Below are 16,305 nucleotides of genomic sequence, written 5' to 3'. Positions count from 1 at the left end.
CTGATGAGCATATAACTGGATGTTTTAAGGAGAGAAAAATAAGTATTACAAAAAATGAGGCAAAGTGGTTTTGACAGTGGCAAGGCAGCAGGCAGAAGAAAAAGCAATATTCCTGCCAGAGCTGTCCACATCAGAGAGGGGCTGGGTCCAGAGTCCAGGGGTATTTCATTTAAATGGGTAATTTTAACCTGAAATGTCAGTTCTGGATTTCCATTTTGTGTGGGAGATTATGTCTTTGGGGCTATAGTTTCTTTAAAGATACGTAGACTAGTTGCTGATTGCTGTTTAGGTTAGTGTCTGAGTTTCACTAATTGGTGTGTTTGAAGAAAGATGCAGGCACACACTAGTGATGAGTAGATCCAGAGCAGGTTTAACAGCGAGGGACAGTCTAAGCTATCCTGTTTGGCAAGTTTTCAGTATTATTTTTGTTTTACAGTTAAAAGACAGACCCAAAACATTTGCTTGATCTGTTTTGAAACATTACTTTTTGGGGTCTATTTTCTTCTCTTAAATTGAATAATGTTGACAGAAATTTGAATTTGCATCACAGTAGCTCTGTCAATAATTAACTGTGTATCTTGGGAGAATGACCATAATAAACATTGGCACCGTCTTTCTAGTCGTTAATGTGATCAGCTGCATGCAGTAAGCCCCACTTTTACCGGATACAAGCTTTATGAACAAACAGTTTTCATGAGTTGTTGCTCCTTAGCTTAGGAGTATGACTTGAATTTCATATGGGACGCTTCGTGAAATATCTGTACTGGGTAAGCCAATCTTCAGATGTTTTTAACAGCAGGATTTCCTGCATTAAATTGAGCATGTGCATATTTTACGTTTCTCAGATTCCACTGTCCTTTATTGTGTAATTTTGAAGCCCAGAAATCATGCAATTGTGTTTTGGACTTTATCCCCCAGGTATGAAAACTATCCCAGAAATGTAAGAGTTGTAGTTTGCATTTGAAATCTTAAAGTTTGTTAGTGTATAGATTTGAAAATTGCAGTATTTAAAAATTGGATAACTGTGAATTATGTTCATTGTAACAGATTTTCAGATTTTTATATTGTGTGATGCTGGTTATTTTGTTGCTTGTGACTGATTTCCTTTTTGTTAGAACATATCAAAGTGTAGGTAGGCCCTTGCCTCTAATCAGTTGAATATCCAACAGTAGACAGAACACCTTGCATTTGTGGTAATCGTTTCTTGGCAGAAATGCTTGCAAAAAGGATTGTGAGGAAGTGGCTGATCTCCACATCGGTACGTGTGATGGCATTTTGTCAATGTTACTGATAAGTTTGCAAGTTGTGTATATCAACTGATGATAATCCCAAAGGAAATGGATGTTCAATTTTCAGAATGGTATAAAGTCAAAATACTCATTATCTGTTATTTCCAAAGTTTCACTGTCCAGTTGCATTCTGGTATCTACTGCCCCTTTGCACTGTTTGATTGAATGTAACTTGCCTAAAACTGCATGGCATACCAGTGTTCAGTAATGCTTCAGAGTATTTGGAACATGTTGTCAGAATATGATTTTTATTAGTTCACAGTAACTTTCACAAGATGACACAACCTGCTCGCATTTAATGGCAGGAGATTGGAGATGGTCAAAGCCACAGATCCTCATTCTCTGCTCTTATAGGCAGCATTTAACTTTTGTTTTCTATTTCCCGGTCTTTTCTCTCACTATTTCATGAAAAAACATAGACTTCTGCTGGGTTATGGTTCCATGGCCACTGGAAGCTCTCTTATAGATCACTCAATTGGTCATTCTAATGTTCGAACCTAGACAGTGTGAAGGGGGGACTGAGTTGGTGCGGGTACCAACCTTTCACACTACAACAACAAGAACAATAAGCTGAATTTATATAGTGCCTTTTAGCATAGTAAAATGTCCCAAGTAACTTCACACCAAGCCAAATAAGGAGACGTTAGGACAAGTGACAAAAAAATTGGTCAAAGAGGTAGATTTTAAGGAGCATCTTAAAGGAGCGAGAGAGGTGGAGAGATGGCAGGACTTAGGCAGGGAATTCCAGAGATTAGGTTCGAGACGGCTGAAGACACAGCCGCTAATAGAGGAGCAAAGGAAGTGGGGAATGCACAAGAGGACAGATAAGGGGGAACGCAGAGTTCTTGGAGTGTTATAAGGGTGGAGGAAGTTAAGAGAGATAGCGAGGATCGAGGATATGGAAGGATTTGAACATACAGGTGAGAGTTTTAATATAGAGGCGTTGGTGGACCGGGAGCCAGGGTAGGTCAGCAAGCACAGGGGTGATGGGTGAACGGGACCTCGCGCGAGTTAGGATACGGGCAGCAGAGTTTTGGATGAGCTGAAGTTTATGGAGGATGGATAATGGGAGGCCGGCCAGGAGAGCATTGGATTACTCCCTGTTCAAATCCCATCCGTTTGGTTTCCATCCTGCTCATGCCACTGAGGTTGCCCTGGTCAGAGTCACCAATGACATCGTCTATTTTGCATGATCCTCCTGATCTTGCTTGACCTCTCCACAACAGCTCCATTGTCTCTGCCACGTGGCACCAGCCTCTCATTGTTCCATTGCTTTGTGTCCCAATGTTGCCATTGCATCTTCTGCACCACGTTCAGTCAGATATTGGTTCTCTCCTTGGCCCTCCCCCATTCCTCGTCTACATGCTATCCATCGCAATGTTATCCAGAAGCACAGAGTCAGCTTCCACATGGATACCGAACACCCAGTTTTTCTTTTGTCATTATCCTCCACAACTGCTACACCGTTGGCTGAATGTTTGGCTGATGTCAATCGTAGATGAGCCAAAACTTTCATCAGGTGAACATTTGGCAAGGCCAAAGCCACCTTTTGCACTCCAGAGTGTGATCGGTGGGTTTTATTTTTGGTGGGGCATTGGTAAAGTTAAAAATAATCAATTAGAAAGGAGAAAAACAAAGATGTGAATCAGGAAGAATAACATTGGCATATGTTGGAAGAAGAAATTGCTGAGCATTTATGACAGACCAATTATTTTTTTTGTTAGTTAGAAGTGGGTAATTGCCCTTTATTGACTTTCTGTGCCAGACACCTTCAACAACAACTTGCATTTATATAGCACCTTTAACATAGTGAAATGTCCCAAATTATGTTTTCGTGTTTTTTTTGACCCTGTGCGGCCCCTTTAAGGGCTGCACGGGCCATTCAAAATACCGCCCATGTGTGGTTTTTTACATTGAAATGCCGGCTGTGCGGGTTCCCTGGAGCGTGACCGCGCACTTTACATGGAACACTGATCCCAAGGCACTTCACAGGAGCGTTATCAAATAAAAATTGACACTGAGCCACATAAGGAGATATGAGGACAGATGACTAAAAGCTTGGTCAAAGAGGTCGGTTTTAAGGAGGAGCGAGACGTAGAGAGGTGGAGATCACAAGATAGTTAGGGGTGAGGAAGGCCATTCAAACTATCTCGGTTCTTTATATGATGAGACATGCTGGAGACCTCCAGCAACCCCAGTCTGGCTAGAAAGAGGTGTGTGTGAGTATTCCTGGTGACTGGCTCTCTGATTTTTATTTTCTTCATTCCTGTGTGGATGCCTGTTCTTTCAGTTTGGTCTTGCTATACTGCCACGATTAAGATTGGGACTGTGCCATGTTGAGGAAGCACAGATGCAAACCCATGTGCTATCACTGACATCGTGCTTTGGAGTTTCAACATTCTGTGCTATCCTCAGATATTACTGTTTATCACAGTAACACAGGACTTATTTCATGATGAGATCTGTGTTATATGTAGGATAGTGGATGTGTAGGAATGATTACAAAAGTTGTAATCTAATTAAGGAATTAAAACAAACTGCAAGTGGAAACTTGACTTTATAAGTCATCTGCTACTTGATGTCTATTTATAGTGTACATTGTAATTACTAATGGGCTTTAGTCATTTTTTTCCCCATTTCTTGTAATAGTTTTCAGTGGAGATCTAAAATATCTTTGCTGCGCACCTTTGTGGTGCTCATACTAAAAGGTAGAAAAACTGTGACACAATTACTGCAATTCATAAATATAAAACTCTACACTTTTTTTTTAAGAATTCACACTTTCTATTCCATGTATTTTTTTTGCCAAAAGGAATTTTGAGAGATTTACATAGTTTTTGAAGAGGGGGGAAAAAAATCATCTTAAAGTCAATTAACTTTCACTATGCTCACAACCTTGTGTCAGCTTTGGCCCTGTGGATAGCACTCTCGCCTCTGAGTCAGAAGGTTGTGGGTTCAAACTCCACTCCAGAGACCTGAGTGCACATTCTGACACAACAGTGCAGTACTAAAGGAACACTAATGGGCTATGGGAATACTGCATCGTTTGGGCTGCTGTCTTTTGGATTAAACCTTAAAACAGGACCCCGTCTTCCTTCACAGGTGAAAGTTAAAGATCCCGTGGCACTATTCAAGGCCGAGCAGGAGAGTCCTCCTGGTGTACTGGCCAAAAAGAGTGGTGGTACGATGAGAGACATTCATTTTGCCTTCGCTGACTTTTTTTCCCCCCTTGTCCAACAAAAGTCGCTAACCTAGTGTATTACTTCAGCTGATCTCGCCTGAGGCAGTAGTTGGTGTGCTACAATTTGCCTCAGTGCCCGTTGGCCAGTGAAGGGAAAAAAAATCTCTCCGGTTTCCTGATACTGATCACCACTGAGTGACCCCTGCAGCAAAATGCGTGTAGGTTGAGAAGATGATTGGGGCTGCCCTTCCAAAGTCTAATAGCCAGTTGCATTCCTAGGAGGATAAAGTGGGCTACCATAGCACGTGGAACTGTGTCCCAGTGAGAGTCGACAGCCACATCTAGGAGAGGCGGGTGAGAAGTTTAGGGAAAACAAATAAACACAGCATACTTTTGATTAGCAAGCATGCGGTTTATATAGTTTTTAGGGATAGAAACATAGAAACATAGAAAATAGGTGCAGGAGTAGGCCATTCGGCCCTTCTAGCCTGCACCGCCATTCAATGAGTTCATGGCTGAACATTTAACTTCAGTACCCCATTCCTGCTTTCTCGCCATACCCCTTGATCCCCCTAGTAGTAAGGACCTCATCTAACTCCTTTTTGAATATATTTAGTGAATTGGCCTCAACAACTTTCTGTGGTAGAGAATTCCACAGCTTCACCACTCTCTGGGTGAAGAAGTTCCTCCGCATCTCGGTCCTAAATGGCTTACCCCTTATCCTTAGACTGTGACCTCTGGTTCTGGACTTCCCCAACATTGGGAACATTCTTCCTGCATCTAACCTGTCTAACCCCGTCAGAATTTTATATGTTTCTATGAGGTCCCCTCTCATTCTTCTGAACTCCAGGTCATGCGGCAGGTCATGCTCAAATTCAAAGGGATAGTATTTCCAGAATGTCACACAGGTTGTGTGGCCTTTGCTAGAGTTGAGGATGGTGGTGGGAGGAAGGAGTTTGTCCTTTGGCCTTCCAGACATGCTGTACGACATGTAGGTCCATGCAGCAGAGCAGGTCTCCAGTCGTCTTGATTAATCCTTGCCACTGGATAAAGGCCTAGCTCTGTCAAGCCCGTGTGGTGGCTGGTGTGCAACGGCCACCATACGTTAAAAAAATCCACACAGGCATCTTCCACCCTTCAATTGGAGTTCAGGACTGGAACATGGGGTCCTTCGTTGAAACATCTGTGAACGCAGGTGGAAGCAAGTCATCCTCATTCAAGGGACCGCCTATGATGACTACCAAAAGCTACAGGTATTGGCTTGTAAGTTGCCCGGCACTCCACGGAAAAGTTAATGTTTGATTTTTGAATTGAATTGCTTCCTGCTTTCTGGCTGTCCATGAGAACCTGCTAATGTAAAATTGCTTCATACCATCGTTTCAAATCTGCCTTACTATCTAAAAAGCAACATCCAACATCTCGCCACAGTTTGACAATAAATTGGTTGTTTTACGGGAATGACTGGTCTGAGAATGAAAATGTATTACTGGTGCAGTTGAAAATATTCTTCAGAAAGTAGGCTGCAACATGTTGCGGTAGCGTGGGGCACATTTTGTCCAGAATCTAGTCTGTGTTAAACCTGATCTAGGAATGCTGACACGAGGTTCAAAATTGTAAACTGCCCCAATGCCCCAGAAGCAGCCTCCTTGAATCAGGCAGTGGAGAAGGGAATGTGCATCATCTGACACTTCACTTTCAGAGCTTATGAAACCAACTCCAGGACTATGGGGAAAGAACGAGGGAGTGGAACTAATTGGAGAGCTCTCTCAAAGAGCCGGCACAGACGCGATGGATCGAAAGCCCTCCTTCTGTGCTGATAGATTGTATGATTTGGAGTAAGAGTGACAGAGGCCTTGGAGTAGGTCACCTGTCTGTGATCTCAGTCACAGAACAACGCAGGACAAATGGGGACTGGTGGTGCGATAATATTGTTAATGTATTAGGTGATGGTATTATGAGTTGAGATTAATTTGTGATATATTTCGAAATGTTCAGGAAATTTTGTAGATGCCTCAGTAAACTAGTATATATTAAAAATATTAGGTGCTTTAAGAACATAAGAAATTGGAGCAGGAGTAGACCATACAGCCCCTCGAGCCTGCTCCACCATTCAATAAGATTATGGCTGATCTTTGCCCTCAATTCCACTTTCCTGCCCGATCCCCAAATACCTTGCTTCCCTTAGAGTCCAAAAATCTAATTACATAAAACTATGTGGAATGTCAGTGTTAAAATACTATAATTATTTTGCTTACTGAAACAAAACTTGTATATTACCAATTTTTCTCCCCTCTGTTCTCTCGAAGCACTGACTTTTGCTCGGGTATGGTTCCATATATAGAAAATGCTACATCTAGTGCACATTTCTCTCTGTTAAACTTAAAGTGGGACAATTGACTTTCTATATCACTCTTCAAAGAAAAGTAGAAAGGAACGCTCCAGGAATATAAAATAGAGCAGTCAGTCTGGCTGCAATCCCTTAATTGACATCTGTATGAATTCACCCAGTGTTTACTTAACAGCAGTCTCTTAATTGACCACTGTAAGAATCCAGTGTTTACTTACCAGCAATTAGACTTTGTAGCCTTGGAAAGACATACCTCTGCTTTTTAGCAGCTGAATATTACATTGTGTTTTACATGGCACCATGTTCCTAACCTCCGGAAACAGTGCGTCCTCTATCTTGCTTCAAGTGCAATGGCACCTCTCCCAGTATCACATTGTCAAAAAACATGAAAAAAATAAAGGCGTGTAGTCATTTGCAACATATAGAGAGTCTACAGCCTCTTAATCGGCCTTAGCAATCATACTTGACAAAAAGACAAAGAAAGCCAGCATTATCTGGACAGGAGATTTGTACTTTGTAACTTGCAGTCAGCGGTGAAGCAAAGGCACTCGCTGCTGGCCTTGAAGGAAGCTGCTCACAGATCTCGCAAACTCTGTGGCGAGAAATTTGCCTTTTTCGAATTGCAAGTGATGTCAGTGCAGCATAGTGGGAACCTGCTGTGATGTCAACAAGCTGTCTATACAGCCAATCACATTGCAGAATTCTCAGACAGGGAAGCAGGAAATAAGAACCTGCTTTTATCCCGACTTTTAAAAAATGTTATCGAGAGCAAAACAAAGATTGGGGCTCTCACATCGGCATAAGATAGAACATGAAATATCATGAACAAACTTTTAAAAAGTGTTTTTAAAAGTTTCTTAAATTGTAACTTTGATCATAATCGTGAAATTTGACACTTCACAAAATTACATTTGGTTTTTCAGGGCCATAATGTTTGTTTAGCAATCAATACACTGTTGAAGCCCCAGTTACACGTAATCCAAGAAGGCTTAACATTTAATGGGGTATTTAACGACGATATTACTACAGAAAAGCCCAAGTTTTTGTCAGTATCACTGATTTCCCTGATTACACTGATTGTCGTCATTCGGGGGTGGGTGGGATAGGCATAGTCCAGCCTATGCAGTGAGTGACTGACTGCAACTTCGGGATCTCTGCATTTAGATGCGCATGCGCTACACCCTGAAGTTGTGGTCAGTTTCAAGAGAGTAAAAACGGCGAACACTGCTATTACCGACCGCAAATTCTGGCCCAATGTATTATTTTGCTGCTAAGGTGGAACTGTGTCCCTTGAAAGCCACAAAATTTAATAAGTAAACAGACTCAATCCAAGTTCAATTGAATCAACAACAACAGCAATAGCAACCTGCATGTATATCATATCAAAGGCGGTCCCTCGAACGAGGATGACTTGCTTCTATGAGTTCATAGATGTTTCAATGAAGGACCCCATGTTCCAGTCCTGAACTCCAGTTGAAAGGGTGGAAGATGCCTGTGCGTGGACTTGTTTAACGTGGTGACCGTTGCACACCAGCCACCACACGGGCTTTGACAGAGCTAGGCCTTTATCCAGTGGCAAGGGTGATCCAGGGCGACTGGAGACCTGCTCTGCTGCACAGACCTAGTGTGTACACATATCGAGTGTGGGCTGGCCCGTGCTGCCCCCGGGCCCTCGGCTCTTCTGGGTTCTGTACCTTCATTTTCCGCACCTCCGCCACGATCCCTCACCGTTCCTCTGCTACAAAACACTCACCGCACTTCCGCCACGATCCCTCACCGTTCCTCTGCCACAAAACACTCACCTCACCTTCGCCACGATCTCCCACCGCACCTCCGCAGCAAACATTCGCCGAACCTCCGCTACGATCACCCACCGAATCTCAGCCACATTCCCTCAATGCTCCTCCGCCTCGATCACTCGCTGCACCTCCGCCATGACCTTCCCGCTTCTCTGTTTTACCAGGGCCCCGCCGATACCCTTGCCCGCGCTCTAAATGGCGACCTGAGTCCTGATGACATCACCCAGTTGCCCACCTCGAAGCTGTTGCATACCTAGAGCAGCTCGCACTGCATGTATAATAATGCTGTTAACAAGGGAAAACAACCCAAAGTGCTTCACAATATCATCATCAGACAAAAACATGAGGGGACTGTGAAGATTGTAAAATGCTTGTACATTTCAGGCTGCAGGTCAGAAGGATCTAGCATTAAGTGATTGACCTTTTTCTTTTGTTAAAGATTATTTTGCCTATGACTTCAATGGAAAGGATAATCGGTAGGGGTGTACAACTGGTGGTCGATGCTCTACCACCTGTATTGTGCCCCTGCCAAAGTTGAATTTTACCCTCTTCGTAGATAATCTATTGCTTACATTTGAAACATAAGATTTGTTTCTACAGGTGCAGAGGGTGAGCCAAATACTAATCATTTGCTGTTTGAGTGGTGTATCCTGGAGATTTTTGAGGTAAAAAAAATGGTACAGTAACCTGCTAATGTTGGCAGGTTTTTAATCGAAGGAAATACTTTAGGACCCTTATCCATGGAAAGTTATGTTTTATGCTGTGAATTCTGGGCGCTCCCAGTCCGAGATGCAAAAATTGCTGAGAAATTTTTGCCGATGGAAAGTAAAAATAAATGTTATTAAAGCAGCCCTGTGTTTATTTACTGTTCCAGATAGGTAGAGATGGAGACACAGAGCGGAATCTTTATTTATGGAGCTGTGATACTTATTTATTTATCGAACAAAAACAGAACCAATCAAAAAGCACAATTCGGTGTTGCTAGAGAAATCTCTTACAAACCAGTGCTGACAGACCTGGCAGCCACTCTGTCCAATATTGTCAGACCGCGGGATCCAAAATGCTAAATGGAGGTATCAAGCCCCAACTTGGTGCATCGTGCATACCATGCGGCTGTGCATTGTTGACTTCAAAAAAAGGTAGGAGATAAAGGTAAAAAATATATAAAAAGAAAGAAAAACTTTGGATTTATCTGGTGAAGTTTTAAGGACGCTCAAAGCAACTCGTAGCCAATGAAGTAGTATTGCAGTGTCTACAGTAGTCGCTGTTGTAATGCAGGGAAACGTGGCCGCAAACTTACATGTAGCAAACAGCAATTAGGTAAATGACCAAATGACCAGATATTCTGTTTGTGATTTTATTTGAGGTATAAATGTTGGGCAGGACAACATTTATATATCTTTAAATAATGCCATGGGATCTTTTACATCCGCCTGAAAGGGTAGATAGGGCCTCAGTTTAATGTCTCATCCAAAAAAATGGCCCCTCTGATAATGCAGCATACCCTCGGTACTGCACTGAAGTGTCAGCCTGGATTGCATGTTCAAATGTCTGGATTTGGGCTTGAAGCTACAACCTTCTGACTTTGAAGTGACACCTACAATAATCATTTGTGGTTTTCACAGAATAATGAAAAGTTCTAAAATTCAATCTCCGCCATCAGCAAAAATTGCAGAATACCGTGTAATAAAAACAGAATCTGACTTGTCCAGTGATCCGAAATCAGTGCCTGATAATCCATGGAGGATAGATGGTCCTCCAACTCATCGTGTGCAACGCCATGGAAAATCCACTGGTATATATAAAAGGAGTTTTAATTCTCGTGCACAGCTGTCATGTTGCAGATTTCACACTTTAAACTTTATTACAGAAAAAAGGAGCAAGCCAGTCATGCCCACCGCCCCCCCTCCCCCGGATTGATCTCAGCAGTTTATAAGTAGCTACAATTACCTGGAATTGCCTATTAAGACCAATGGCCTTAAAGTGACAGGCCAAACTAGCAGCTATATATTCAGACTGCTGAGCAATGCCACGGGAGAACCGCGAGCAGTGCAGAAATTATTCACATAACTGTGGTTTAAAAATATAACTCATAAACTAATGACGAGTTTTTTTTTGAACTTGTTATCAATTGGAAGACACTGTAGTGCTTGAAAAGCCGGTTTCATATTAACACAAAGAAAAGTGCACCATAATTGTGGATTAAAAAAGAGCCTCATCAGCTCTTTTATTTTAATGTCATCATCATCATGTAGATCCTGAATTACTTTCATCCATAAAACTTTGCCTAGATGAAGCTAGAAGCTAAAACCTCAAACAAACCAGAAAAACAAGCTATGGTAAATACATCAAGATAATTACAGTGAAAGAGCTTGATTAGTTCTGTGGTTGGTCTATTTATCACATTAGAGTTAAAATGGGCTTGATTTTGCAACTTTTAGTTGAACTGAAATATTACAAATCAAAATAACTCAAACAGCTCATTAAAGTGTAAAAATAACTGCTGAATAATTGGAGGGGGCTCCAGTAACAGAACATGAACTCAAAGTACAGCTTTTTGTGAAGTCTGCATGACCTACAGTAGTAAATCCTATTTCAGTGTATAACCTAGCTTATTAAAAAGTGCCGTGCTTAAACTGGCCTTGAAATGCTGCTCTTGACTGATAGAATTGCTACATGTAATTAAAAATGGTTAACGATGGAATTTCACTCATTTAAAAAAAACTTCTAGCTGCAATCTGCAACATCTTGCTTAGCATTCAAATGTAAAAACTGCTTGTCTTTGCATTGCAATTGTTTTGCTAAGTAGCTATTGCTAGGACAGTAAATTTTAGTTTGTGCCACCTACTGTCGTGTCACAGAAATAGATTGATTATCCAAAGCATGGCTTGCTTTTGGCCTGCTGAACCCAGTCCAACTTTTTTTTTCACGCACCATTTATTTATAGCAGAGGCACAAAAAAGAATTTTGGCAAGTTACCAATTTGGTATATTGCAGCAATTGTTTGGCCAGCTGCATTGATCCCAATTCAGTTCTTTTTGGATGTTTATGTTTTTCCTCTTATTTCCTCAAAGTTTCTTTCTTATTTTGTCTCCTGTGCCTCATTTGCAGAATGGTACACAAGTGCGAAGTTATGCAGTAATAACAATCGTTCAAATCTCTTGTGTATATTTTATTCAAGTGAAAGTGCTTTGGGTGGGATGATATAGAAAAGGTAGTGTCCTAAAGGGGCGATAATGTTTGGGACTGGAGAAGCTGATAGATTTTTAATTCTCCATTTACTGAGGGTAACCCCACAGTTAGCAACCCACTTATTGAGGAAGGTGTGCCTTCAGGTATCTGGCCATGTTCATTGGATGCATTTCATTATTCCTCCTTCTTTCCTGTAGATAGTATCACTTGTGTTCTCTTTTAATTATCTGCAGTGGATGAATTTTATGCCATGACCATGAGACCCAGCAGCTCCAGCAGTGCATCATCCTCCAGTCTATGAACCACAATTTCAGTTCTGTTTTTGTGAGTACCCTATACCTTTTAGTTTGCGCTAAACTGTTTCTAATTAAAACAGGATTCATATCTGATACAGTAGCTGGTTCAGTTTAAAAAAAAAAGTAATCAATGGCTTATTTTCTCCTTCAGTTTCCCACACAGCTGCTCTTGCTCACACTACACACTTGGTGTCAGTGCACAGTTGCTGCAGCTTTGCACCAATACTGAACTTGTGGAGTGTCATTTGGGTATCGAGGCTCAAATTGACTCTGAAGCAAAGCAAACTGAGAATAGCTCCTTCAGGGAGTCTCACTCCACTTCAACCCAGTGTCAGGCTGGGCCCTGACTACACATTCAGGCTGCATTTGGCACTAGCCCGGACTTTATTGGAGCGAGGCGTCTTGTGGTGTGCCCAGTTAGGCAGACTTATTTCTGTACCCTTCAGCTCAGAATTGTTTGGGCCTGTAAGTTGTTCGAAGTGCGAGCTGATAACGACGCAGCGAGGGCATCTGGGACCTTGGTGAACGACAGGACCGATAGGGCATCCCCTTCATCAATGAAATTATAAAAGTGTCGAGAAATAAACAGAGGAAGAACTGAGAAGGAGAGCGAATTAGAGTGGGTGAATTCAATGTCAAATCAGGTACAGAAAGACAAATAAAGGGAGGGAAAGAAAGATTGCATTAAGGGAAAAAGAGACAAAAAGGAAGAGTAAGAAAAAATAAAATTAAAATTTGGACATTTTAAAATCGGCAACAAAAATTCACTGCCTAAAGGAAAGAGTGTCTACATGTTTAATTGTTAATTTTCTGGGTATTGCGGTTGATTGGCAGTCATTAACAATTGTCATGTCGTTAAAAGGGTACTTATGCCATTAATTACGACTTAACTTTCTGTGGTGAGTTTAATGGACAATTAATGTCCAAATGTAGCAACTTCATGAAACTCGAGGGCAGCTTAAGTGCGAGCTGTCGGTTTTGCTAAGCTAATGGAGCCGCGCAAGTCATCCAACAGCTTGTGGCGATTCGCAATGCACAAGGTCCCTCACCACAATGTGCTGGACGGTTTGTACCTTAATAATGGTGTGCGTCGTTCACACACTGTTATTGTGGCCCATTATAGCTGCAGCATTATTATGATTGCCAATTGAATACAGCCTGAGAATGTATTTGTATGTGCATTTGGAACCCTGTTAAAACTTTACTGTTGATATATTAGTTGACTAGTGAAATGATCAATGGGGGAGTGGGACCAAATGGATTGCTCTTCGAAAGAGCTGGCCCAGACACGATGTGCCGAATGGCCCCCTTCTATGTGATTCTGTAATGGTGACAAATTTGAACTCTGAGTTCATTGACTGAAAATCTTTTATGTGGAAGAAATACTAACCTGCTAAGTCAACCAGTGGGGAATGGTACAGCAGACTCCAAAGGTTTTCTACATTTCCAGAGTATTTTCTCCCTGATTGGCCCTGAGTTCTTTCTCTTTTTTTTTGTGCCTCCCAGGAGATTATAGGACTGCGGGGATGGGTGGGAGGGAAGAAGTGTTTAGCAATGGTGGTCTGGCCATCATGTTGTGGGGCAAGCTTGATGGACCACTGGTCTTTTTCTGCTGTCTATTTTGTATGTTTGTAGTTTTCATTTCTTAGCCAGACAAGACCATGTTGGTACAACATTGTGGTTAAGTGTTTTCAGTATTTTACACAGTCCAGTAACCAACTAATGTTTTATGGAAAAAGTCTGACTCCTTCATCACTAATAAATATTTGTATTTTCAGTTGGGTCAGTTGAACTTTTTGGTATTTGAAAAATATAAACTTAATTAGTTTTACGTTTTGGGAATACGTGCATTATATAGTAGAAATGTAAGTTCGAGTATCTTTTGCTGGAAGGGATGTCTACTCTGTTCATTGAAACTATGAAAACATATAAATTAGCTCAGTCTGAGACATGACTGGAAAATTCCACTCGCCAGCCAGTCAGGGGTGAACTACTTTCCAGCTAAAAACCAAAGCAACTCAGCAGCTCGTGAGAAATTTGGTGTGTTTTTATTCTTTTATTAGTCCTTTGTGCTTTCATTGTTTCTTTCTATATCTGATTCTTTGTGACCTATTACAACTGTCTGCCACCAATGACAAATGTGTGCTTTGTCTACACCAAAGATGTTTTATTCCTTCATTTTTTTATTCTCTTGTTTAAAGTTCACATACGTAGTTACTTCTACCACATGGAAAGTTAATTTAGATGAGTTTTTAAAAAGTCCCACTGATCTGAGGGTACTGATTACAGTGCTTGAATGGTTAAGTACTAGTGCAGTGAAAGTCATGCATGCCATTAGATGTTATAGATGCATTCAAGCTTAAACCAATTGAATTCTTCCATCGCTGGTTCACTGGAATGCTAGTCGTCCAAAATGTCAAAATTTGGATGTAACCCAGGAGCTAGAGAAGAATGTAAGCTTTTATGTATTGAAAAATATTTAGCCTTGCTAGTGGGAAGGAATAAGTAAAACTCTGTGTTTGTGAACTTAGTTCAACTCTTTAAGCAAAGAGGTAAAGCTATGAAATTGACATAACCTAAAACATAAAGTTAAGAAAAAAGTGTGCACATGAATATATTCCTCTAATCTCAAGTGAATTTAAAAACCCTACATGAGCATGATTGCTAATGTCACTGCTATAATGATAGCTCACACAAGCAAACCAAGCACTAGTAGATATTTATGTACAAGCTATTCCAGAATTAATTTTAAAGAGGCACTTCGGCTAAGCGAGCTCAGAGAATAAATAAAATATCTCACCAGGTACAGTGAATTCCGGGCATTCTTTTACTTGCTTGAAAGGCCGTCATAACTTGCTATAGCCTGGGGTACTTGGGAGTTATAGAACTCTGGTATTTGTGAAAGCATTGCTCATTACTCAGGTACCCCATTTTTACAATTTAACAACAAAGAATCTGGATACATTTTGCAGATTAATGTTGAGATCTGAAATTAATTGTGGTCTGAAAATTAATTTTTTTTAGATTATGACATTCCATAAATAAAGGTGGTTGCCTCCATAGAATCAAAGTAATATTATGATAGTTGGTAAGGCCAAGTATACCTTTGCAGATCTTGTCTCACTGTTGCATTGGTTTAAAATAAATCTGTTTTTGATTACAGGATTGTTAAATATGTACTATTTTTATCCCATATATGCACTTAAATGTGTTTGGTCTTTTTCTTCGTAACCTGGCTTTACTGAAGGTATGCTTTTTATTGAAAGGATTTTCTTCCAGTAAAGTTGCTGTTACAGTTGACGTAGACTGATTTTTTTTTGCGGGTGGTGCAAGTGGGCAGACAGAGCTTTGCTGCCAGCTCATACCGCTCTTGAGTTGAGGAAAGTCGACTTGTTTAAACATGTTAATTAAACAGTGTATTCGGTTCAGAATAAATATACTAATAACATAGCGTACACCTCTGCTGATCAGTTTCCAACTGACAGTAATATATACCAAGTTTGAAATGATAAAAAAGAGCAGACTATTATTCAGTGTGTGCCTGAATTCTTTTTAAAGGTTGATGTTTAGAAAATGGGCTTCATATAATTGCAACTGATGTACAGCATTAAAGGCACAAGGTCATCTCTTCTAACTGGCCTTGCTATTATCACAAGAAATCTAAAGATGAAGGAGGCCATTTGGCCCATCTAAGCTCATCCATTCAGAATAAATATAAACTTACATTCCCACCCCCATCACGTCATCTGTCTCTTGAATGATTCTAATGTTTTATGCCTTCACTACCCTACCCAGAAAACTATTGAAAGTATTGATCACTCTTTGTGTGAAGAAGTTATTCCTAACATTTATCTTAAATTGTCTTATTAGCAGATTTACCTTACCCCCCTTGTTCTAGTATTATGGCATAGCTTAAAGTTATTCCTCAGATTTACCTTACCTTTGTTTTGTACTTTGATTATGTCAGATCTCAGTTGCTTCCTTTAAAGGTGAAAGAACCACTGTTTCTGCAATCTTGCCTCATTAATTCTTTGACAGTAGGAATCAATTTTGTGCCTCTTCTCTGCATCACTGCCATGGCTTGAATGTTTCCTGTGTGTCTTGGTGACCAAAACTCATTTTCTCTCATCCTTAGAAATGATGAGTGAAAAGGTTTTGGTGGTGGTGGTTGCGGCAGCCAGAACGCCCCATTCTTCTTTGA

At 40.8% G+C, this 16,305-nt stretch overlaps 1 protein-coding gene across 1 annotated transcript in view; it reads left to right on the top strand.

Moving 5' to 3' along the window:
* Positions 1-16,305, top strand: part of frs2a (fibroblast growth factor receptor substrate 2a) — a 107,759-nt gene that overhangs the window by 606 nt on the left and 90,848 nt on the right. The window lies entirely within an intron of this gene.

The sequence above is a fragment of the Pristiophorus japonicus genome, chromosome 15 (assembly GCF_044704955.1).
Source record: "Pristiophorus japonicus isolate sPriJap1 chromosome 15, sPriJap1.hap1, whole genome shotgun sequence".
NCBI classification, from domain to species: Eukaryota; Metazoa; Chordata; class Chondrichthyes; family Pristiophoridae; genus Pristiophorus; species Pristiophorus japonicus.
The sequence above is the reverse complement of the archived record's forward strand: the minus strand, read 5'-3'. Positions and strand labels throughout refer to the sequence as shown.